At 38.0% G+C, this 27,140-nt stretch overlaps 1 protein-coding gene and 1 pseudogene across 2 annotated transcripts in view; both read right to left on the reverse strand.

The window, feature by feature from the left end:
- Positions 1-27,140, reverse strand: part of PRIM2 (DNA primase subunit 2) — a 294,335-nt gene that overhangs the window by 192,289 nt on the left and 74,906 nt on the right. The gene's annotated exons all lie outside the window — the stretch shown is intronic.
- LOC118993836 (proteasomal ubiquitin receptor ADRM1-like) lies at positions 4,440-15,767 on the reverse strand (annotated as a pseudogene).

The following is a 27,140-nucleotide window of genomic DNA, read 5'->3' on the forward strand; positions in this document are numbered from 1 at the left end:
CCACCTTTTGACTGGAAGAGCTTCAATAAAATACTATAAAAGTAAGGCATTCTAATAACAACATAAATTAAGCATTCACAATATACAAGGCACTGTACTAACCCAACATTTATATGCATTAACCTAACAACCCTATGAGGTATGTCTTATTGTTGTCACCGTTTAACAGATAAGAAGACTATAGGGCATAACTTATTGGGATGATCACTTCATAATCACTATGTTGTATACCTGAAAATAATGTCATTTTGGATGTCAACTATAACTAAAAAGTAAATTTTTTAAAAAAGAAAACTAGGGCACAGAGAAGTTAGGATACTTGCCCACACAACTATTAAGTGAAGAAAGCGGAATTCAGAACCACGTCTGTCTAGATGTATCATAATAGATTCCCTCAGGGTTTAGGGAAAATATTAAAAATTGGTTTTCATATCATAAAACATAAATGAGATAACTTGCTATATAGACTGTGAGGCAACAAAATAAAATATGAAAATAAATAGTTCTAAACACCTGCTTTGAGTGTCCTGTATAATTTAACTGTTAACTCCTTAAAAGATACTGGTTTGTCACCCTTATTCAACCACTTAGCGGCTGTTTAAGGCTGTGTGTGACTGCTCGTTAAGGCGCAGCTCATTCCTGCGCCACGCCGAGGACAAACTGCCTATCGAAGGATTGCCAATGCTGCCAACACACGCGCCCTGCTCCCTTCTGTGCAGAACGATAGCCTGATTTTTTTTTAACCAGGAACAAGCTCTAATCTTTTAAAATCATTTTTAAAAAATAAAATTCTTTCATTTGTTTTATCTTTTATCTAAGATCTATGCACATTTTTTCATGCTATCATTTAGCTCTGGGGTCAGCATTCTGGCAGTAAATATTATAGGCTTTGAAGACCACAGAGTCTCTGTCACAACTATTCAATTCTGCCACCAAAGCCAAAGACCATACGTAATGAATGGGCATGCCTGTGTTCCAATAAAACTTTATTTACAAAAATAGGCAGCTGGCTATATTTGGTCTGGTGGACCCTCAAGGTGCCAACTCCTCATTTAGCAGGCACTACTAATGGTAGAATTTAGAAAAGGCTGTGCTGCTTGTTTTGTTAATTAAAATTCCTAACTACCCCTGGCAAATGTCTCTGTTTAAGTTATAGTGTAGGGTGGAACATCCTCTGGGCATTCTGCTAACATTGCTGAGCCACAGCAAAATTTAGTTTTTAAATCAGGTAAACAAATATTCAACTGCCTAGTATTTCAATGACAAAGGACTAACTACTCAGTTCCTCAAAATTCTGTAGCAATTTAAAGGAGCTTAACATCTTGTGAAGCATGTAATAATATAAGGCTCTTTTTATTATTCCTTTGTTTGTTTAGCTTTTTTTAACTTTAATTGTTGTTCAGGTAGTTTTCTGCCCTTTACTCCCATCCTAGCCCACCCCCCAGCCCTCCCCTCCTCCGTCCCATCTTATAAGTTATAAGACTCTTAAAAATACTGAAAATACTGTTCTGTGTGTCTGTGAATTATAGAAATTCTTTTCAAATTATTGTTAACTATTAGTCTTAAAAATAAAATAGAAAAATTAAATTTTTACTTTAATGATACTATACCTCTATTTGTGGAATTTTTTAAATGCAAATATTTTACTTGCTAGTTGGCTATAATTCAGGCAAAATTTAGATAAATTTTTCTTTTTCAAAATTTTTAAAATATTTTATTCCTTTTCTTTTCTTTCTTTCTTTTTTTTTTTTTAGAGAGAGGGGAAGGGAAGGAGAAAGAGAGGAAGAGAAACATCAATGTGTGGTTGCCTCTCACACGACCCCCACTGGGGACCTGGTCAGCAACCCAGGCATGTGCCCTGACTGGGAACTGAACCACGACCCTTTGGTTCACAGCCCGTGCTCAATCCACTGAGCTACACCAGCCAGGGCTTCTTTTTTCATTCTCTAAAAAGCTATTCAGTGTCCACTGTTCAGCTTCAACAATCCTCATCACAGAATAAGTAGAACAAAAGTCAGGCGCTTCCCAATACCTTTTGTTCCTCCTACCGCACAAAAATGTATCATCAATACCATTCTTGGTATTTTAACATATCAAGCCTAAATTTCAAAAATTTTCTGCTTTACCATTTTCACTAGAAACTAAGCAAATTCCTTTCATGAAAGGAATTGTATATTCTACCAAAAGAAAAAAAGTTACACTTTTTCATTTCTCATATTTCCAAATTCATTTATTCCAAGAGTTGGCAAATTTAATAATCTAATTTCTTCTCCTTTTCATAAAAACTCATCCCATTCATCTTACTTTTACAAAGGCTAAGCTTGTGATAACATATTAGTTGGAACAGACTATATCTATATTAAGAAAGAAGATGTTTTAATATCTTACAGTTCCTGTGATAAACCAGATGCTATTGTAGACCCAAATCTAAAAAGTCTGCTTCCATCTTGATGAACTGCACCCACAACTACTCATGCAGTTCTATGATTTTAGGTTCAAAGCACAGAGAAATAAAACTTAACACACACACACATATTTTAGAAAAATAAGGCAATGTTATGTTTGGAAGTGGAAGAGAGATAAGATAAGCACAATAAAGTTATCAAAGTTATATCTGGGCCACAACAGGGTGGTATTGAAATGAAAATACCATTTAGGCCCATGTGATTAAATACCTAGGTTTACCTTTCAAAAATGAACTGCTCAAATTTTCTTTAAAAGTACATTAAGACAGTCTAGTCACTGAAGAATGAAACAGGCAAATTTGACCTGATCTTTGGGAAGCCCATTTACAGAACTGAGGTAGCTCACAGTTGTTAAGTAACAAGTGGGGAAAGGAGATTTGGTTATATGACCACCTGAGAAAAATCACTGTTTCTCGGAGTGGGTTCTCGAGTGGGCCAGAGAGGACACAGACCTAAGAACATTAATTTACTAGTTTCTATATGGACACATTAAAAGAGGAGATAGAAAAGATGAGGACAATGGACAATGGGGAGAAAGGGAAACAAAAAGGACTGGAGGAATACCGCCTGTGTGTGTGTGTGCACCCACGCGCATTCATCCTTAAAACTGTCTTCTACACAATCCACAACACGGATGCATACTATGCGAGAAAGTGGTCTGAATTAAAATAATACATCTTCAAAACACGCAAAAGGTTTGGTTTTGTTTTTCTGCAATCAGTTCCATTAAAACTAGGATAAGGTTATTTGAAGAAAATGCCTGAAGTCAACAGAGAATACATTAAAAATTATTCAGTATCCAAATAATCTTCAAACCCTACATTAAGGAATTTAATTATATGTATTATGTATAGTAATCTAGTTTGCTTTTCTCAGTAGCAGCTTTTCAAGATTTGAGAAACTCAAATTAAAAGCTAACATTTTTGTATAAAATTGCTTTCTGCGTTCCATTACTTATTTATAAACTCAACCTTTAGTCCCATGTCTTCAGGATTCTGGTTTTTACTAGCTACTTGCTAACCCATATAGTACTATGAGCAAATCTGTAAAGAGGTAGAAACCAGTTCACCTATTACCCTTCATGAGTAGCATTCATGCATTTTAACTGTCTCTAGCAAAATAGACTTGTAATTCAAGCACTGATTTTTCTTAACACAATATTACAAAGGACAAAGCCCAATTGCAGAATTCAATTCAATGGACAATTTTCATTGTGGCTGAGCTAACAATTCACCAGCTCTTAAAGTATCCCACTTTCAGTAATGCCAAATGTCCTTTACATCTATCCTCAATTTCAACTTCCTGGCCTTGACTCTAGGTTTGCAATCGATGCTCTGCATATCTGAACTACAGTAAGAAACAATTATGACGCAAGGATGGCAAATAAGTAAATGAAAAGATGTTAAACCTCTTTAGCCACTAGGGAAATACGCCAGTTACAATGGCAATAAAAAAAAATACCGACAACACCACGTGCTGGTAAAAACGCAGAACAAATGGAACTCACGCACTGCCAGTGGAAACGTAGGATGGTTCTGCTGGCCTGGAAACCAGCTGGGCAGTTTCTTCCCACGTTAAACATGCAGTTTCCACAGCACCCAGCACTTATTCCTGGGCAATTATCCTAAGGAAATACACACATGTTCACAGAGAAACTTGTACATGAATGCTCACAGCAGCTTTATTCAGCATGACTCCACACTAGAAACAATCCAAATGCCCTCTAATGAGTGAATGAATCAACAAGCTGTGGGACGTCCACTAGTGAAATGCCACTCAGCAATTTAAGGAACTACCGGTAGGTACATTATTGGATGGAGAAAAATTATGGTGAATTTTTTTTTCAGATAAAAGCCAAGACTTTTATTTATAAGCAAGTCAGGGCAGAGCTGTGAGGGCATGCAACGGGCCACAAACACGGCTCATTCGCACAGCGGAGAACATCACCCTGTAAAAGACAGCAAATAACTTAATCTAAGCTAAGCTCATGCCCTCATCTTTGCCCTTCTTGTCCTTCCCGTTGCCCTCCCGCTCTGATCTGGCACTGCTCTGCATCTCTTTGGCAAACGATTCCACATCACCCTTGTTGGCAGCCCGCACAGCCTCCACGGACTGACCAAACCGGAACATGAGGGAAGCCGGCTGCCCAGAGGCCAAGGCGGCGCTTAACACGCCCAGGGCCTGCAGGAAATGGGGAGAGGTCAGCGTGTCCTGGATCTCCTCTGCGGCCTGGGGCAGCGACTCCCCAGAGGGCAGGTAGGGCAGCAGGCGCTCCTGGACATCCGCGTTGGCAAGGATATGCACCATGATCTCAGGCATCAGGACACTGGCCGGGTCCACCTGCTGGGCCCCTCCTGGCCCAGGCGGCACGTTCACAGTGACTAGCATGCTCTGGAGATCACTAGGCTGGATGGGTTGGGTTGGACTAGCTGCCGTTCTGGTTCCAATGCCTGAGCGCGGGGCTCTGGGAGCTGCTGGAGGAGAGGGAGATGGGATGGTGCGGGCGGAAGAGGTGGAGGACAAAATAACCGCTGCCGACTGGCTCCAGGAGCCGACTGGAGAGCGGCTCCTCGACTGGAGAGCGGCTCCTCACTGGAGGCCCTCCGCTCCCCAGTAGGGTGGTCAGGCCTGGCCAGCGCCCCCCCCCCACCCGCCCCCACCCCCCCACCCCCGGTCCTCCGAGGCCAGCAGGTCTGATGCATGAGCTGGCTGTGGCTCGTGTTCCCCAAAAGGCTCTTCCTAAAGTTCTCCTCGTTCTGGTCCATCTTGGGTTCCTGCATCCAGCAGAAGGGTCTCCTGCCTTGACCTTGAGCATGTAGAGCCTCCCGCTGGGGCACTGCAGGAAGCACCTGAACTCAGAATGGTCAGGGAAGATCAAATCTTATTCCAAGTTCCCAGGCGTCCTGTACTTCCAGAAGAAGTGAGTGAGGGAAGTAGTCTGTCCCTCTGCTGGATGTACACGAGCACTTTCCTTTTATCAGGGGTGATAGTAGTTCCTTTAAATGACATTTCTTCTGCCCAAAACCCCACCAAATACTTGTTGGAGGCACCCATGGGAGCCCGGCACCAGGCAGGGAAACAAAGCCTGAAGTCATCATCCTGGCTGGAGTGGAGACTCAGCTGAGATGTGCCCTCTTGGTTCACTATTTCTCGCATTTTTTAATGATAAAAGGTGACAGACTGTCTATGTATTAGTTTGCTAGGGTTGCCATTAACAAAATACAGTCTGCGTGGCTCAAACCACAAAAATTAATTTTCTCACAGTTCTAGAGGCTAAAAGTTCAAGACCAAGCTGTTAGCGGGGCTGATTCCTTCTGAGGCCTCTCTGGCTTGCAGATGGCCTCCTCCCTCTATGTCCTCACGTGGTCTTTTCTCTGCATACTTGCACCTCTGGGGTCCCTTTGTGTGCCTCAATTTTCTCTCCCTTTAAGGACACTAGTCACATCAGTTCAGGGCCCATTCAAACAGCCTCATTTTAACTCTATCACCTCTTTAAAGGCCCTATCTTCATTTACGGTCATCCTCCAAGGTACTGAGAGCTAGGATTTCAACACAGGAGTTTTGAGGAGACACATAGCAGTACGGTTCCATATATACAACATCGCTAATGTGACAAAATTATAGTCAGCAACAACAGATCAGTGGTTGCCAGGGCTGGAGGGAAGAAGGGGTTGCTATAAAGGGGTAACACTGAGAATATTTTTAGGCATGGTAGAAGGGTCCTGTATGCAGACTGTGGTGGCTACAAATATCAATGCATGTGGCAAAATTTTATAAAATTACAGCGTGCATGTAAAAACTGGTGAAAATTGAAAAAGCCCAGTATTTAGTTGATAATAGTACTACAATTATGTAAAATGTTATCTTGGAGAAAGCTAAGTGAGAAGTATAGTGAATGCTACTATTTTTTATGTCTTTCATTGTCTCTTCTGATTTTTTTTTATTGGTTACACCATTACAGATGTCCCCCATTTTCCCCTCCTTGCCCACCTCCACCCAGCCTCCAGTCCCCTTCCCAGGCCCTCACCACACTGTGTCTGTGTCNGGTAGCACTGAGAATATTTTTAGGCATGGTAGAAGGGCCCTGTATGCAGATTGTGGTGGCTACAAATATCAATGCATGTGGCAAAATTTTATAAAATTACAGCGTACATGTAAAAACTGGTGAAAATTGAAAAAGCCCAGTATTTAGTTGATAATAGTACTACAATTATGTAAAATGTTATCTTGGAGAAAGCTAAGTGAGAAGTATAATGAATGCTACTATTTTTTTATGTCTTTCATTGTCTCTTCTGATTTTTTTTATTGGTTACACCATTACAGATGTCCCCCATTTTCCCCTCCTTGCCCACCTCCACCCAGCCTCCAGTCCCCTTCCCAGGCCCTCACCACACTGTGTCTGTGTCCCTGGGCCATGCATACATGTTCTTCTTGTATCCAAACCCTCCCCTACAATATCTGTCGTTTGATGGAACTCTACTATTTTTGCAACTTCTGAGTGAGTCTATAGTCATTCCCACATAAAAAGTTAAAATATGTACATATAGTCATCCCTCACAGAACCTCTGGTGAAGTCGCGGGAACCACTGTTGGTGGCTGTGCTGCCCGCTGCAAAGCCCTGCCTTCACACACCCGCAAAAGAAACAGTTCCGGTCTCCGTGCGCTCCCCGTAACACTCCACTCCCACCACAGCATTATGCGCATGCTGTCAAGAGGCTCAGAAAACCGGAATCGGAAGTCCTAGTGGAAAATATCTGAGAATCAATGTTTTAGGCAGATTCTCAATGGCTTTATTATTTCTTTCTTCGAAATATCTTTATATGAGGATTTGAACACTTTACCTTGAAACAGGCGGGCCTAGATTTCAAGAGCAATTTCTGTTTACTCATTTTATTCTCCCTTGAATTTAATTTTGGAAACAATGAAGATGGAGAGGAAAGATAAACAACTTTACAGTTGGTACTATTGGTTCATTTTCAATTAATGAAGAATTGCCTCAAAAATGATTACATTTCAGCCCTGACCGGTGTGGCTCAGTAGGTTGGGCATCATCTTGCAAAGAGAAAGGTTGCCAGTTCAATTCCTGGTCAGGGCACATGTATGGGTTGCAGGGTCGGTCCCCAATAGGGGCCCATTCAAGAGGTAATCAATCAATGTTTCTCTCTCTCACATCGATATTTCTCCCCCCCCTTTCTCCCTCCTTTCCCCCCTCTCTAAAAATAAGTAAATAAAATCTTTTTAAAAATGATTACATTTCAACAAAAACACAATGACAGGTATAACACATTTCTTGTGTGTATAATTAAAAAAAAAAACCTTTCCAGGGTATAAATAAAACTTGTCTTAAAAAATATTATCAGTGTTAATTGCCTAAAATGGAGCTACATACTTATTAAATCCTTTCTTCTTTTAGTTCATTTTTAATCTAACTTCCCTCCTGTCTAAATGTAGCCACAGGATTCCTACATCTTAGGAAACAGATGTCCTCTTAGGAAACAGTCACTATTGGAGTTTTCCATATAAATTTAAATTCATTTGAAACAGCTTGAAATTTGAAGTTAATCTGTGCAGTTTCACTTGTAAGAGTAAGGTTCACATTTACAGTATTTGTATTTCACACACAAAAAAGCATGATTACAAAACCACACGTAAAGGATTCCAGAATTGTGATTCTGATCTTACAATTTTCTACCATCTCACTTAGTATCCCTGATAAGGCTCTTAATTCATCATCCTTCATGAAGTCAAACATTACAGCTTTCATTTGTAAATAAATCCCAAATCCCCCCCAAAAGACTACGACTACAATAAAGACAACACTGATATGAATTCACTATTCACTGAAGCTGAGAATTGAATCACACCATTAAAATACAATTCCAGGAAAATTTCTGATTCAAAAGGCAACCTAACTAACAAACAATTCTTGATACAACCATTCCCAAATTCTCATTTAATACCTACGAAACGTGGAAAATAAAAAAAACTTATAACAAAAAGTATTACTGAAAGATTCTGAGAGGAATCAGAACAATCAAAACAAACCACTTTATTGTTTAAAGTCCAATTGTGCCAGGGTGATAGTCCACCTCATTTTCTAGATAATTCAGTTCTGACCCAGAAGGAACTTTCTGTAGAGAACTATTTTCATACAGGTAGAACATGGCTGGGCAACACTTTGCATCATACTCTACTAGCTTTTCCTAGGTCACATACACAGTGCAGAAATAAAATATGTACATATATTCACCACTGCTTTTTTTCCCTTTTATCCTCACCCAAGGATATGTTTATTGATATTAAAGCAAGGGAGCTTGCTTTAATATTAATACATGAGAGCAAGTGAGGGGGGGGAGACAGAGAGAGAGAAACATTGATCAGCTGCCTCCGAATGGGGATCGAATCTGCAACCTAGGTCTGTGCAGTAAATAAGGATGGAGCCCGCAACCTTTTTGTGTACAGGATGACACTCTAACCAACCGAACCACCCAGCCAGGGCAGAAATCCACTGCTTTTTTTAATGTGTTAGGAATAAAATGAAATCGAATTCTATTGTGATTTTTGGTTTAACAAAGACCTGGCTATTTTTTCAATACTCTTTCTGAAAAAGAGTCTTGAAATTTCTGGAAATTTTACTTTTTTTTAAGTTAGCCAAGGACAAACGTCAGGTACAAGAACAAAATAAAATCTATATAAGAATGTATTTCACTCAATGGTGGACATCTGGTTTATTTCTAGTTTGGAGCTATTATGTGCAAAACTGCTGTGAATATTCATGAACAGTTCTAGGTGTAGATATGTTTTGCTTTCTTTTGTGTAATATCTATGAGTGAGATTGCTGCATCACATTATGAGTGTATGTTTAAGTTTATAAACTGCCAAGTTATTTTGCAAAGTGGAGACACCATTCCGCCAATCCCAATGAATACATGAGAATACAATCTGGTCACCAGTACTCAGTATTACCAGTTTTTAATTGTAAGCATTCTAGAAGGTTGTGCGGTTGTATCTCTCTTTGACTTTAATTTGCATTTCCTTAGACAACAGATGACGCTGAGCATCTTTTTCACATACTCTTAGGCCATTAATATATATACCTTTGAAAAATGTCTGTTCAAATCCTTTCCATATTTTGGGATATTCACACAATGGAAGGTTACTTAGCACTAAAAAGGACTTAACCACAACAAATGATGAACCATACAGGCATCTTTCTGAACAAAAGAAACCAAACACAAAAGAGTACACACTGTATGACTGCACTTAAGTAAAATTCTAAAACAGGCAAAATTAATGTATAACATTCAAAATCACTCTGGTCACCGAGGGCAGAGAGTTGGAGAAGACTGACTATGAAAGACCACAAGGGTACTTTCTGGGGAGATGGGAATGTTCTGTGCTGTGTTTGGGATGGTGACTACATAAAAGTATACTTCTGCAAAAGTTAGAGGCCCATATATTTAAAATGTATAAAGTTCATTATATGTAAAATAGATCTAAGTAAACACTATGAGATACTTCACATACCTTCACACGTCTTATCTGAATTATAATGGTTCTCTGTGCAGTGAAAGGAAGTGTTTAGTCATTAGCTGTTCGCATAGACTTAATAGGAGACTGACACCTGACTCTGTGATGTAGGTTCAGGGTCCCTTCTAGGCACTAACAAGTTTATATTTGACTAAAAGACCCTGTCAGTCAGGATTTCTGTCTATTTTACAACACTTCAACTGATCCCTGGGGAGAAGGGGAATAAGCAGCGTGATTTACTGTTGTCTCTGCCACTGTCATTCACCCTTGGCCTTCTGAAAGTACCTTGGAGTTGAATTCTTAAATGACCCTCATCATCACTCAGACTGCTAATGGCTTCTAGCTTCTGAGAATTATGTGTCTGGTCTTTAAAGAGACCGTTAAACTGATGTTGACCAAATGTTTCCCATGCTCAAAGGAGATTTTTAATCTTTCACTAACATTTCAAACATCTAATGTTATAAATTAGACTACACTCTGAATAAATTAAAATAAGCCCATGGAAAACAACGGGCTTAGAACCCAAGTCAAATGGAATATTATTTGCTCTGAAAGAAAATAATAAAATAGAATTAAATATATAATCACACAAAAACTAGATACGGTACATATTTTATGTGAGAAAAGCATGAAAAGTCAAAGCTATTCTCTAATTATAACTTTGTAATTACCTACTTAACAAAGAAAAAAATGTTTTATGTGCATGTATGTTTATTCACTCATTCACTTATTCATTCACTGTTCCTCTACCTTATACTTGAGAGAACACTGTCAAGGTTTTTATTTTAGTTATTTTATTTGCATGTGTAAAAAAATCTAAAGCAATCCTTGTTAGTTTAATAATTAACATTTCAGTTATCTCAATTTATGCTTGGTGCATCAAAATTAATAATAACCTTTTTATTGTATAAAATTGCGGATCAAAAAAGGTATTTCCAGCAGCCTGTGCAAAATCTGAAGTCAGAAATGCACATCCTAATTAATTTCTTCCATCTGAATTATCCAACTTGATGTCTTTTTAAGGTATTATTAGACGTAAGGTTCCCTTAAATTATAGACCAGTGTTATTATTTAAGCATTTTTTGATTTAAAGGTAATTTAATCTCCTTAATATAAGAATTTCCCAAATTTGATAGTCTTTTAATGAAGTCATTGCAATGAAGCTGTATCTTTTCTTGATATGCTATTTACCAATTACTTCACAAGCTTAAATACCTTTATTTTAGCACTTACTCATGTCATCCTCTAGAGACAGGCACTTGCTCATATCTTTTGCATCTGTTTGCACATAATTAACTAAATATTTAAAATCTGGTGGGGTTTCCCCCCCAGACTTCCAATTTTGTTTACTCTCTCCCTTGATGCAACTTAAAGAACTTTTTCTTATATTCTCTACTTTAGCTAAAATTCTGCTATCTTTACGTTAATAAAATACATTTCTTCAAGCACTGTAAGCTGTGGATGTAACACACAATAGTTTAATTCACCTTGGTCTTTTAGTTAAATCCCAGAGAACCAGTGAGCCATGAGTAAATATGCAAAGAAAGAATATTTACTTTCCAGGAGCATCTGATTTTTATATGAAATCTTATAATTTATTGAAATAAATGCACTTTTCCACAATCCCTGCTGGTGAAAATAAACCCATTTCTACCTCTATATCCATCTGCTCACCTCTAGCCTTATAGACAAAAATTTCTGGTCAGCCCCAGGTCACACAGTAAGAATGCCACTCCTAAGAAATAAGATATTGAAAAGACAAGCTTTGGAATGTATCTTGAACTAATACTGACTGGGCTTCAATGAAGCTGAAATCTTGTGGGATACACATGCAGGCACATGTGCACGCACACACATGCACCCCTCTACCATGTACATCTACAGGCACACATACCACTCACGCAGGCAGGCACCCATAAGAAGGAGCTCCAACAGAGTCAAAAGGTGTAACTCCACCTTCAGACATGGACCTTTAAAGCTCCTGCATTGACTAGATGATTTCACAGGCTCATGGGGATCAGCTACAGAACTAACATGTGCCCTTAATCATAGTAAGTGCTTCTCTAAGGGATGTACCTGAGACAGGGGATGTGTAGAACAGCTGCAATCAATAAAAGCTACAGGAGCTGTCCAGAAAAAAGACCCCTCCCACTGGATTCGGGGTTTAAAGCTGGCAGAGACCAGCTCAATCCAACATGGTGATTAATTTCATCTACCGGTAATCCCTAGCCTCATTACACACTCATTGTTCTACATCAGCATGCCAAACGACACACCCAAGCCATCATGACCAGAAGTGAAAAGACCATGTAAGGACACAAAACAGCCAAGGACACTCCTCTGAGAAATCTCCACACCTTGCAGGGGAAGACCGTGGATATTCCTCCCCTTCACTGAATACCCTACCCCTCAATTAAATGAACCTCAATAAGGGAAACAAATTCTGCTGAGGGGGGATGCTCTCTCTGTGGGATAGCTTCACTAAAAATCTCTCTTTCACTTTAAATTCTGTGCTTGCTAATGTTTGAAATCTTTCCTGTGCAGAGCAAGAACCCACAGTGGGTCACAGACCCCCCAGAATTCTTGCATCATACCCACCAGACAGCCCTGGATCCTTAAGCGTTAAATGGTCAGGGGTATTTATCAAGGCAATATATACCTTCCTTTGGTTTTGCACAAGCAACCTTAGTTTGCTACTTCGTCACAATTATCTCAAGAGGACTTGTGACCACATCTTAGGCCATGAATCTTTTACTTAAATCCTGCGGCCTAGTATCCACTGATATCCTACCAGACCCTAATTCTGCTGCCTCCACACTTCCTGACAGCCACAGCCTCATCCACCACACTGAGCATCACTCCCACTGTCGAGGTTCCCACCCCAAACCCATTCAGGGGAACAGAATCAAATGTGAAGTGTGTGTCATCTTCTATTTTGATGTGGGGGCCTTCTAGATTTCGTTTGTGTTAACCATCAACTGATTGATACTGATTAATTTTATAAATTGTCAACTGCAGCATTTCTCAGTTCACTGGCCTAAAATGAAGTTTACTTATAAGCTTATCTGAATAATGATAGAAAATTATCATTATGTGAAAGTCTACTAAAATGTCCCTAAACCTAGAACTTCTCCGACTATAAAAACAGGGGTGCCAACAAATTATCAGTAAAATTCCACGGTATTATACTAGTGAAGAAATGAAAATAGGCTTTCTAATAGGCTAACAACTCAACTTTGAAGTGAAAAAGACAAAAGACACCAGGCTTTTTTGTGTTGCTAAATTCCCTTACTATACTAACCTTCTGTGTACATACTATAAAAATCATCTACTTGTGCTACAAGGAATTACTTCGGGCTAGCACGGGAAACATGGTACCTGAAGCAAATTCCAAGTGACAAGCTCCTCATTAATCATCATTTTGAAATATTCATGCTTCAACATGGTCTTTTAGCTCATTATTTAACATTTCAAGTAAACACAGCACCCCAAAGATTCACCGGAAAAAAACTACATTTTTCCAAACCTTCTTAGCTCTTAGCATCTGACATGCTTGCCAATTTATTCTGAAAGGTCACAGTGTAAACAGAGTTCTGCTGTATCTAGAGGGAAAAACCTGTTTAGCATAAAACACTATCATTTGTACATCAGCAGTACGCTATAGAAGGGAAAATGCCATCAAGAAAAAATGTAAATGCTATTATTGTCATTGAAATTTTGACATTTTAGTTCAAATAAAGTTATTAAAAATTTTTTTGTATAGCAACTTAGTCCCTAAGTAAAATTCTAAATTTCAGTAGTCAGCACAGCCTATTGCTATGGGCAAAAAAAAAAGAAAAGAAAAAATTTTAGTTTTTAGACTATGACTTATAAACAACTCTGTCAAAATAGTTTATTAAAACAAAGTAAATATCAGGCTAGAAATTCAAAATCCACAGTATACATCACTCTACCCCAGACACCAACCAGGTGCAAGCCAGCCTTGCACGGCTTGGTTTCCTCCATCTTGGGGGTGGGGCAGGAGTGCCTCTCTGTGACTAGCACCAAATAAGGTCATACTTCCCGTGCATGCTGCCTGGAATTATGGCATAGATAAAGCCAATAACTAAAAGGTACTTTAAACTGTCATTTACATAAAGGAATAATTTAGAGAGGGGTTTAGATTCTGAACTAGATGACCCCTGAAGAATCCTTAATTTAAATTTCTGTAATAGGTAATAATATTCAGATCATCATCTTCCATAAACTGAAAGCGAAATGCAATCAATTTTAAAACACTCTGCCCCAAAATGACAGAACGTATAAATAAATCTTTATTTAAGAAACACTGTTTGAATATAATGTCTTCTATTTGACTGCAGATATTATGGCAAATAAATTAAAATTCCATAAATTTAAACTGTATGTTTGATGAAATACCATAGCTCAAATCACAATGCAAGATACATCTCTAAGACTGGTACAAGTCAAGATCCATTCCGGTGATAATAAACCCCTGTAAATTCAGACTGGCATCTTTGAATCTCTCATCTGGCTTTAGTATCTGATATCTATTCTAGATTATTTTGCAGCCACAATTTAAGGCCTTTGGACCTTCATTTTGAGCAGATAAATTCTATCAGAATATCAAACATAAAGAGACAGCTCTTTTAAATAGAAAAATGAAAACATAAAAAGACAACACTTCAGCATACAGAAAAAATGAAAATCTTGAGTACCAGAGGCTCTAACCAACACAAGTAGTCAAGCTTCTTCAGTAATAATGAAGTCACTGTCAATGAGCAGGAGGGGAGAAAAAGCTGGAATAAAGGAAAGAAAAGACGGGCTGCAGATCGGGCAAAAATGTAAAGCGAGGTCAAACCATTCATTAACAGTGATCATTGTAATACTTACAAAAGGAAACTTTCCACATTCACAATCAAAACACAGATGTCACAAACATTTAAATTCTCTAACATTTGTTTACAGCTTACATAATAATGCTTAATGAGCACTAAAATTGTAAGCAAAATATTTTCCCAAGTTTTTCACACTACAGAGCTGTTGCCTCATTAAAACAAAAGAATGTGATCTATCAATGCAGTTAGACAGACAAACTTAACAACTAGCCTGATAAAAATCGGGTAAGGAAAAAGATATGGGCTGCTCTCTGGTTTCAGAATCTATTTTATGATCTGGATTCCAAGTCTGTGTAACAAAATTTGACAAGAATCTCCCATCAACCTCTTTCATTGCAGGTAGCACCTCCGCCCTTCACTCTGCTACTGTCGGGGGCTGTTCCTTTTCCCTTGACTTTCTCCAAAGTCACAAACATCCAACCCTTCTGAGTCTTGACTCTCCTCTCTAGGGTTTGATACTACCGACTTAAAGACTATCTTCTCCTTGCAATTCCACCCTCTTTGAGCTTCTCAAATAGTATACCCTGAGTTCTCTTCCATCCATCCAGAACACTCACATTCAGGCTTCTTCTTTTTCCCTTCCCCCATCTTCCCTATAACTATGGACATTCCCAAAAAGTCTGTCCTCAACCCTCCTCTCTCCACATTCCATGTTGCTGCCCTTGGTGCTCCAGTGTTCCTGCACTCTCACCCGATTTCAACAGCCAGATATCTCCGTAAGTGAGTATTTCCACTGGTATCTCACACTAAACATGTCCAAAACTAACACTGTTCCACACTCCCGACATGCAAACAGACCAACTGCCACCACAGTTACTCCCCACGTCTCTTCCAGCTGCAGGCGTTCCGAACAGGCCCCACCAAGGTGTGCCATCTTGGCATGTGAATCATTTCTAACCGACGCAACTGAGAGCCTGCAGGCTCACAAGAAACTTTTACCTCTCTCTTAAAAATTTAAATCTAGGGCCTTGTCCATAGTAAGTGTTAGCCCCAGAATTAACTTTTCATGACTTTTCCACAGGGCAGAGTACATGCCCAATTATTGAACATCTGCTCTCCTTACCATCCTGCAAATGACCTCCCCGCCCCCTACCCTGAAGCCACAAGGTACCTTCCCTCCTGCTTAGCTCAGAATGCCTCATTGTAACTTTCCGCTTTGAACCTCTTGAGTATGCGGGGGTTCCCATACATATGTAATTAAATGTGCTTATTTTCTATTGTTGATCTATCTCAAACAGATTTAAGTATTAGATCAGCTAAAAGAGCCTAGAAGGGCTAAAGATTTCTTCTTCTCACACACGATTTACCCCAAAATACAATCTGAAACAAGTCCCCATTTATGGGGTCTATCCCCAGCCACCGCCACTCCTACAGCAGCAGGAGCTGACTTGGCTGACACCCACAGGCTCAGCTGCAACCAGTCACTAGGTGGAATCCGATGAAGCCTAGCAGGCATCAAAAGCTTTGTCTTTATCTGCTGCCTCATCTCCTAAAGTACCTAGGGTTCTCAGTTGAATACAAAACAGGCTAACTCAGGCTGATCAGCAGAAAAGGAGTTTCTTAAGAGATCTTTGGGTATCTCACAAAACTGTTGGAAAGGTGAAGAATGATGCTCAAAGTTAACTTTTCAGGAACAATGTCGAATCATGCCACAAAACAGGACTGACTAGAAAATGGCCACCAGTGCTGCTGTCCCACAGAGAACTAAAGAAACCCCACCACGCCCACCATTTCTGGAAGTCCACTGGGCAACCACTGGGAAGCCACTGCCGCCACCAGCAAAAGTGGAAGCTCTGAGCGAAGTCTGTTCCCTCAATTCCAGACGAAGTGTTATGCGAGGTGAGTCTCACTGGTGAAGTCTAAATCACATGCCCCGATCTGATTACAAAACCAAGTGCAACTTCGAGTAATGCCTTCTATGTTGGCACGACTGACTCCTACATATCATTAGCAAGGCTAAACTTACATTAGGAAAATTTTACCAAATATAAAAAAGACCATTTAAAAGGTAAGGTTAAATATGAATGCAACTACTACATACCACTCTTCCTCCTGCCCCTGCCTCCTAGCCTGCAACAGAGCTATCCAAAATCCTGTCAGAATTTGGTGAGCATACTTCAACATACTTGCTGGTCCTGGACATACCCTGTGGCCCAGGTCACTTGACTAGACTCCAAATTCCCTGCCTGAGTACTGCCCATCCCCTCCACCTAAGGCCAGCACCCCCTCCCCAAGCCGTACCTAGGTCCTCCCCCACACAAAGGCAGCCACCCAAAACCCACATTAATGTCATCACAAACTTTAAGTGTCAGCAGTAACAAGGCACTCTTGTTGCTGTGTTCCAGACACCACAGTGAGTCTTCTTGGATACCAAAACCAATCAAGAGTAAGACTGATTTCTACACAGCCTTTGAAAACCAGGACTTGATGGACTACTTCCCAGGTTCCCCTCCCCCCATCCTCGGGGCTAGCCATTCCCCATCAACAACTGGCCACCGAGATCTCAGGGCACATCTCTCACAGGCATCCCTCTCCTTCTATCCCCACTGTCACCATTCCAGCCTGAGTTCTTGTCACTGCTTATCTGAATATTGCAATGGTGTCCTAACAAATTCCCCAGTGGCAACATTCACCTGGTACTGCCTCCACCATCACACACATACACACACACAGAATTCATGTCAAATATTTAATTCTTTGGAAAGCTGAATATCTCAGAAAAGTAAGCTGTTTATAAATACAACAGCATGTGCTCCAAAAGTACATTCCTAGAAGTTAGGAGAACTGGTTCTTCATCATCCTCATCACTTTTATACATGAATATGAATAGAGACAGGAAAGAAAACCAGGTTTGGCAAGCAAATAACTAACCTCTTTCCTGACTGACTTGGCAGCACTAAAATACGAAAAATGCTTCCTAAGTTCCTCTTTATAGACTACGAACGGAGGAGGCACACATGAATTATTTAATGAATGAATGGGAATATAAAAGCATAGGGAACATAATGCTATTCCATTACTATCTCTAAATTGAGTCCTTATCCAGACTCTAAATTCTTCCATTAACTTTTTAATTTAGCCCTAGACTTCTTTTCTAAAAAACCCTTTTGACTAATAGACACTTTTCCTATTTGAGTTTCCTCCCTAAAATTTCCCCTACATTGGTCTAATGCAAATGTAGTCTCTGCCTAGTTATTTTCTCCATTCAATCGTATTATTATGGCACTTGTATATGGCCATTTTTAAGCCTTCTTATTAATAAATACCTCCGTTTCTCCTTTGTTTGGTGCAGAATTTTTTAGCATTTATTTTACACTATAATTTTCCTCAGAGCTGCCTTATAGCAACCTTGTAGCCATAAATATTCACATATTTGCAATGAAGCTAAATTCCTGTTAAAATAATAATTTATAGTATTTGTGCTCTAACAGATTAGCAAGGATCTAGACAGCTACATGGAACCTTGTCAAAGGCAAGGGAATGCATAGCTCCTTTTCTTTCTTAACCAGTAAAACGTGACTGGGTAAGTTCACGAAATGCATCTTCCTTCTACAGACTAATCAGCATGGCTTTCACAACCTTTATCAAGTCGGACATCTCTCCCTTCTCCTCACTCAACAGGCACAGCTACTGAGTAATGGTTTTACTGTGCCATACTCACTGTCACCTGTTTCTTTGTTCACATCAACTGGAATTGTATAGAAGCCACTCAGAGCAAGAAGCCTGTCCTTTAGTGCTTCTGTTCCACATCTCCCACACAGACAGCCCTTGTGAAACATTACTTCACATATTCCAGGAATACCGTGTTGGATACTACGCTGGGTGCCAGAAATAACCAAATATTTAACAGTCCAGTATGTAGACTGGTAATAAAAAAGGTAATCAAAGAACTCTGTTCATTAAGAAGCAATGCTTCACCAGCTACTGCTTTCAGACAACCAAAATCTGTGCTTTCGCTATCAGATTAGTGACCAACATCTCCGTATATGAGATTGTTTTGTAAGTATATACAAGTTCCTTTAAATTAGTATTGTTTCACTTAAATATAGAAGGTAAACTAGAGTCTAACAAAAAGAATACTGACAAGTTATCACCAAAACTATTTTAGAAAAATAAACAACTCTACTCACCCAGTCTCTTCTTTAAAACTCTTTCAAATGTTTCTTGTCATTTAATTAGTATTTTATTTCTCTTATCAATTGTTATAGAACACCTCTCTCCCATTTTTCTTTTTAGTCATTCATTCAATAAACATTTATTAATACTAGGAGAAAACTTCAGAAACAGAACTAAATAAAATGGAGGCAAGAAATCTACCAGATACAGAATTCTAAACACTGGTTATAAGGATGCTCAATAAAGTCAGAGGAAGAACAGATAAACTTGGTAAGAACTTCAACAAGGAGATAATAAGCACACAAAAAAGGACATAGAAACAATAAAAAACAAAAACCAGTCAGAAATGAAGAAAATTGAAATGAATAATATGCTACAAGAAATCAATAGATTAGATGAGTCAGAGGATCAAATCAGCAATTTGGAAAACAAGGAAGCAGGAAACACCCAGTTGGAACAGCAAACAGACAAAAAAAGAATATTTATTAATCCTTTACATTATGCCAACTAGTATGGTAAGCATTGAGAACTCAAAGATGAAAAACAACAATCTATTCTTTTCAGATCTGCTTCTCAACTGGCATAAAAATGCTCACATTCTTCAAATGAGTATCATTTATGATCTATCTTTCGTGACCATCCTTTGCAGAGAATATGAAAAGCGGCCTCATATTCTCCACTCTGATGTTATTTGCACCCTGAACCGAATCTAAAACACAAACACCAGCTGGACCTCACCTTTGTCACAGTGTTTCTCCTACAGAACGTCTTCCCAGCCCACAACTTATTTTCCACTTAATCAGATGTTGCAGGACCCAGATCAAGTAATTTGCATAGTTCACACATCGACATAAGTACCTTAGACATCTTAGACCTTATGTTGAATTATTATTTTTTTTAAAGATTTTATTTATTTATCTTAGAGGGGAAGGGAAGGAGAAACATCAATGTATGGTTGCCTCTCATGCGTCCCCTGCCGGGAACCGGGAAGTGGCCTGCAACCCAGGCATGTGCCCTGACTGGGAATCAAACCGCGATCATGTGGTTCACAGGCCCGCGCTCAATCCATTGAGCTACACCAGCCAGGGCGATTTTCTAAATGTTTCCTGTTGTTCATTTGCCTTCCTGCCCAGAACTTAAGCTTTCATGATATAGAGACTATGTTAAGTGGATCTCTATCCTTCCGAAGCCCTGACAACATGCTGAGTGTATGTATAGTAGCTTCTCAGTGAACATTACATAAATAGGACAAAAACATAAATACCAAGATATAAATGAGGTCTGTCCAGAAAGTATCCAGCCATGTACTCTGGAAAATAGAGACATTTATTGAAGAAGATACAGGAAGCATTGTGCATAGGACAATGACACCTCAGTCCCCTTCAAAGTAGGTCCCTTGGGACCTCACACAGTTCTCCCAGTCACCACTGGCTGCCCCATCATATTTTCCCAAATCTCATCAATAGTCTGTAATATCTTACCTTTCAAAGGTGATTTTAGTTTTGGAAAAAGCCAGAGTTGCAGGGCACCAAATCGGGGCTGTAGGGGGGCTGTTGGGGGGCTTCTCAGTCATCCAAATAGTTTTCAAGGACGAATGTTCAAACTTAATGCAGATCCATTGCTCTACTCACTCAGTCACTCTGAATGCGACAGGCCACACAGTACACATGCTCACTCAACAGTGTCTACCGCCCCCACTAGTACAGTGACTAGCACAGTGAAGTGGCTAATGTTCATGCGTGCGCATTCCAGTCCACTCTCCCTGGCTGCCAGGTTACAACAATGTCACAAAAACCATTCTCATTATATTAGCAATAGCTGGACTTTTTCTGGACAGACCTGGTAAATAACAGTTCAGATCACATCTACTATAAAGTTTAACAGAAGTCTCAAATATAGTAGAAGATTTGAGCATTTTGATGACTTACTGTTTTTAAATTAAATCATATGCCTTCTTCCATCGGTAAAAATTTTTGCTTAGTTGGCACAGCATAGGCCTTAAGTCTTAGATTCCAGAAACTGGTACATTCCCTCTTTCCTATGTAAACAATTAGTTTCCTATTTGCCTGTATTCCCAGGAGATGTATAACCTAATATTAAGTACAAAAACAACATCCATGTTGACACTTAAGAGTTACAATTTTGCATTAGTGCTAATTTTCTTTTTCTTTTTATCTTAATACTTCAATCAATGTGTTTCATTGTAAGCTGCCTCAGATGTTTCGTGGAAAAAAACAGGTCATAAACAAATTTACCTATTATAAAAAAGATATACACCAAATTGCTATTCAAAAGTTCACATTTTCTTTTATCCATTAAAACATACTTCAATTCAAACTCACTCCCCTCCATGTCTCCTTCTCCTCTAAGTTTTTGCTAGTCACCCATGTTCTTAAACTGTATTGCCTATCACATTTACTACAAAGACAAAATTTTCTACCTATGGCTTCACACACTTTGCAAATTTCACTGCTATTTCCTTTCACTTCTTTCAAATTACTAATTTTGAGTGGCTCATTATTATAGTTGAGGCTGAACAAGCTCTCTCTGTGCTCTAGACACTTCTAGGTAACAGGTAGCAAAAACTTTCATCAATGATATAAGCCATAAAAAGCAAATTTATAAGTATTGAGATTCACTAAGTTTATAAAGTGTTAGCATAGTTTGAAGAAATCGGAATAGGCGAATCACAGTTCTTGCATCACTCTATTCATTTCCTATTAAACTATGAGACTTTTCCATATAATCTAAAATCCCTTTCCCTTTCCCGAGGATATATAAATTCTAGCAGGGGCATCCAACCTGAACCTGCAGGCCACAGGCAGCCCAACACAAAATCGTAAACTTACTTAAAACCTTTTTTTGCTCATGAGTTTTCATTAGTGTTTGCGTATTTAACTTGTGGCCCAAGACAACTCCTCTTCTTCCAGTGTAGCGCAGAGACGCCAAAAGGCTGGACACCCCTGTATAGCTTTACACTTTTGTTTTTCTATTTCTATTCATTTTACTTCAGAAACTTGTTTTCCATAGATTTCCCCTTCAATACTTCTGTTGTATAACTCTTCAGAATGAGCAGTCTAAAATCATTCAAGAGAGTTTTTAAAATATTTCCCAAGTAATTAAAGAAATGGAACTAAGAGCAATAAGACTACTTCTTACCTATCGTATTAGCCAAGACCATTAATTGTAAAATCCTATACTGTTGAAGAGCTGAAATATTCTTGTACGCTGCTTGAGACAGTAGATACTGAAGTAATATATAGAAAAACAGTTCCATAAACGCACCAAGGCATCAAGAACTTTAAAATATTTAGACTTTTTGACCCAAGAATTGAATTTCTAACTATCTAAAGATTTCAGAAATAAAAATAGAGGCTTACACAAAAATTTAAATTACATAAGAAAATCAGAAGTGGTAAAATTCCAATATCAAAGATACAGAAAAGCAAATTATTGTACCCCACAAGATAGAGTACATAGCCATAAAAACCCTATTAATATAAATTACATTTTCAGAAAATGCTTGTGAAATGTTAAGACAACAGAATCCAAATGTTAAATACCATGTCACCAGTAATACACTATATAAATTTTTGTCTCCACACATTCATGCACTTTCCAAATTTTCCCAAATATTCTATGAAAAATCCTACTGCCCTAAAATAATTAGCATACCTATTTTTAAATCAGTTTTTGACTTATGTTTTAAAAAATCTTAATACTTAAAATATTCACTTTTAATTATAAAGTATTAAACCAGCTTATAATACAAACTTAGTTAAGATCTATTTTAATGAAAAATAAGAGAAAATTGAGGGCAACTTACATTATTCCATATATAATTAAATTGTATGTTTTACACTACACGACTATATAAACTGCATATTAATTAAATTGTATGTTTTCACTACACTACTAAACTGCATATGGAAGAGGAAACAATTTTCCAACTCCTTTTATAAAACCAGCATTAACCTGACATCAAAATCAGACAGATATTATAGTTAAATAATATCTGTCTAAAGTTCTAAACCAATATTCCTCATGAGCAATGAAGCAAAAATTCAGCAATTTATGAAAGGAAGGAAGGAAGGAAGGAAGGAAGGAAGAAAGAAAATATACTTTGACATAGTAGGTTTACCCCAGGAATGCAAAATTGAGTTAGTATTTTAAAAAATAATCAAGTGCAGAGGATTACGGTTCGATGCCCAGTCAGGGCACATGCCTGGATTGCAGGTGGGTTCCCTGCAGGCCAACTCCCAGCAGGGGACACACAAAAGGCAACCATACATTGATGTTTCTCTCCCTCTCCTTCCCCTCTAAAGATAAATAAATAAATAAAATCTTTAAAAAATAAAAAATAATCAAGTGAAATAAGCCAGGCAGTGAAAGACAAATATCATATGATCTCACCTATAAATGGAACCTAATCAAAAAAAACCAAACAAGTGAGCAAAACAGAACCAGAGACATGGAAATAAAGAACAAACTGACAGTGACCAGTGGGAGGGGAGAGCGTGATAATGGGGAGAAGAAGGGGAAGGGTCATCAAGGAATATCTATAAAGGACCCCAAAATAAACAAACAAGCAATAAAAATAAATAATCAACTACATTAGGAGAGTAAACAAATTATTTCTAAACAAAATGGTCATCTCAATAAGTGAATAAATGCTCAAATCATTAGATAAAATTCAATATCTACTCATAACAACCCCTTGCAATAAAAAAATAAGGAAACTGAGAACAACAAAAAAAAGCTTCCTTAACCTGATCAATGGACATCTATGAAAAATCCACAGCTAATATCAAACTTAATAGTTGAAGACTAAACACATCCCCAGATTGGCTGCCAGGCAGGTCGTCCCACTCTGACCGCTTCTGTTTGACTTGTATGAGGACTGCTAGCTAGTGCAATAGACGAGAAAAACCAAAGGCACCCAGATCAGAAGGAAAAAGTAAAACTTTTACTCACAGAACACATGGGCATCTATGTAGAAAATACTAAAGAATCTACCAGAAGACTACTAAAATGAATGAGTGAAGTTAGCAAGATACAAAGGAAATATTTTAAAAATCTATCTGTATCTACTAGCAACGAAAATCCTGACAGTGAAAAAAATTAATGCTACTTCTTAAAGCATCCAAAATATAAAATACTTAGAAATAAATGAAACAAAATATAAAATACTCTACAATGAAAGCTACAAAACAGTACTGAAAGTTTAAAAGATCTCAATAAGTTTGATATATTCCACCTTTGTAGATTAAATGACTCAATATTGTTAAGACAGCAACTGACTCCAAATTGATCTACATATTCAATTCAATCCCAATCAAAATTCTGGCAGACTTCTCTGTACAAATTAACCAGCTGATTCTGAAATGTACATGGAAATACAAAGACATAGAGAGCCAAAACAATTTTAGAAAAAGATAAAAATTAAAACATGCTCCCTGATTTCAAAACTTATTAAAAAGATACAGTAATCTTGACCTGACTGGTGTAGCTCAGTGGATTGAGCATGGGCCTGCGAACCAGACGATCGCGGTTCGATTCTCAGTCAGGGCACATGCCTGGGTTGCAGGCCAGTTCCCAGCAGGGGACACATGAGAGGCAACCATACATTGATATTTCTCTACTTCTCTCCTTTCTTTCCCCTCTAAAGATAAATAAATAAAATCTTTTAAAAAAAAGATACAGTAATCAAAAGGCAACAGTTATAAGGACAGACATGTGCATCGATAGAACAACATAGCAGAGAAACACACCCACGCTCACATGAGAAAATCATTTTCAACAATGTGCCAAGGTAATCCAATGGGGAAAGAACAATCTTTCTACTGGTGGTGCTAAAACAACTTAAAATCAATATGGAAATAAAAGAATAAATATTGACCTTTAAGATATTACCTGAAGCAATATCTTAAAATTACTTCAGAATGGATCATAGAGCTAAGAAAGAGCTAAATCCATAATATAAGAGAAATTCTTTGTGCTCTTGGGTTAGGTAAATATTTCTTAGATAGAAAATAAACCATTCAAAAACTCATAAAATGGCATGAATCAAAACTTAAAACTTTTGCTCTTCAAAAGATGATATCACTAAAGCAATAAAAGAGCAAGTCCAGACTGGGAGAGAATATTCAAAATGTACACACACATAAACACACATTCGTGTATATGTATGTTTTATGAGTTCTATTACATTCTTCAGAAAAGTTCTTATATGGATGGTGTGTGTGTGTGTATGTATAAACACATGCAAACACATAAATACATAACTTATCTGAAGAATATATATAGGACTCATAAAACCCAGTAATAAGAACACAAACAACCCAGATTTTTTAAATTGCAAAAGAATATGAACAGACACTTTAACAATGAAAATATATGAAACACAAATAAGGACTAAAAAGATGTTCAACACCATTAGTCATTCAGCAAGTGGAAATTAAATGAGACAGCATCATACACACATGAAAATGCTTAGAATTTAAAATTCTAAAGTCAATCTTAAAAGTTCAGAATATTAAAAAAATTGTAACTGTGTGGTGAAGGATGTTAACCAGACTTACTCTGTTATTGTTTACAATATATACAAATACTGAATCATTATGTTATACATCTAAAGTTATTATGTTATATGTCACTTTTATCTCAAGTTTTAAAAAATAAAAATCAATAAAACTGACAATACCAACTTCTGGAAAGGATGTAGAGTAACTGTAACCTGTATACTACCACTGAGAAGGCAAAAGGGTCTTTCCACTTTCAAAACAGTTTGGAAGTTTCTCATAAAATTAAAATACTTTGCACACATGCACCATACAACCCAGCAACCCCACATGTGTTTATCCAAGTGTTCAGGGCAGCATTATTCACAGTAGCCCAAAACCAGAAACTATCTAAAGGGCCATCAAGTGGGGACTGGGTAAATTCTGGTGCATTCATACAATTAAACACTACATAGCAATAAAAAACAATGAACTACCAATATGTGGAGTGACACAAATACTGAAAATATCATGCAGATTTTTTTCAAGCCAAACACAGAGGAATAAATACTATTCGATTCAATTTATATGAAATTATAAAACAGATAAAATTTTCATGATAATGAGTGTTCCAGGGTTGGGAAGAGGGAATGAACTACTAAAAAGCACAAGAGAATTTTGGGGGGTGAGGGTGAAGAAAATATTACATCTCTGGCTTCTGGTGACGGTCACATGGCCATACACGTGTCAAAACTCCCCCAACTGTACACTTAAAACTGGTGAATTTCATGTATTAATTTATACCTCAATAAAACTATTTTAAAAATTCAAACCTGATACTAATAAAAAGCATAGTCCCAATCATATTATAAGAAAATAAAAACAATATTAAAAAGAAAACCACTGACCTCATAAACATTAAAAATAGTCTGGATATATTACTAATCAAAGTACAGTGCATAATAGGTGATTCTAATCTTCACTGTACTTAGTCTTCTAAGAATGTGCTGCCATTCTTTAACACAGGACAAAAACCCATACTCCTGCTTCAAATAGTTTCTATTCTGCTTGATGGCTTTTCTTGAATAGTCATGGGAAAAGTATCTCTGATCCTTAAGATTGTGAAATCAGGATAAGGGATACTTAAATGAATTGAAGCCCAGATGCTGAATTAAAAGCCCTATTGTGAAGCATTTCGTAACAAAATGTCAGTTTCAATGCCTCAGATGCCAAGGGTGGTCATAAAGAGAAACACTAAACACAGTTAAAGCAAACATATTAATAACAGCAAAGAAGATAACCGACACTGTTCCTTTAAGGGAACACACACGCACACACGCACACCTCTGGGGATGGGGTTTGAACAATTTCCAGAGGATGACCTAGAAAAGAGAATAGCCTGCAGTGCATATAAAGGACAAAACAGTTTTTCATTAACAAAGCTTACAGGACCTTGAGGGTATTATGCTAAGTGAAATAAGTCTGACAGAGAAAGATAAACACCATATGACTTCACACATGTGGAATCTAAAAAAAAATAAATTAAGGGGAAAAACAAAACTCATAGAAACAGAGAATAGATCAGTGGTTGTCAGAAAGGAGGGCGCTTGGGGAGGGCAAGATGGGTGAAG

This window comes from Sturnira hondurensis, unplaced genomic scaffold (assembly GCF_014824575.4).
Source record: "Sturnira hondurensis isolate 20B ecotype Veracruz unplaced genomic scaffold, ASM1482457v3 Scaffold0008908, whole genome shotgun sequence".
Taxonomy (NCBI): domain Eukaryota; kingdom Metazoa; phylum Chordata; class Mammalia; order Chiroptera; family Phyllostomidae; genus Sturnira; species Sturnira hondurensis.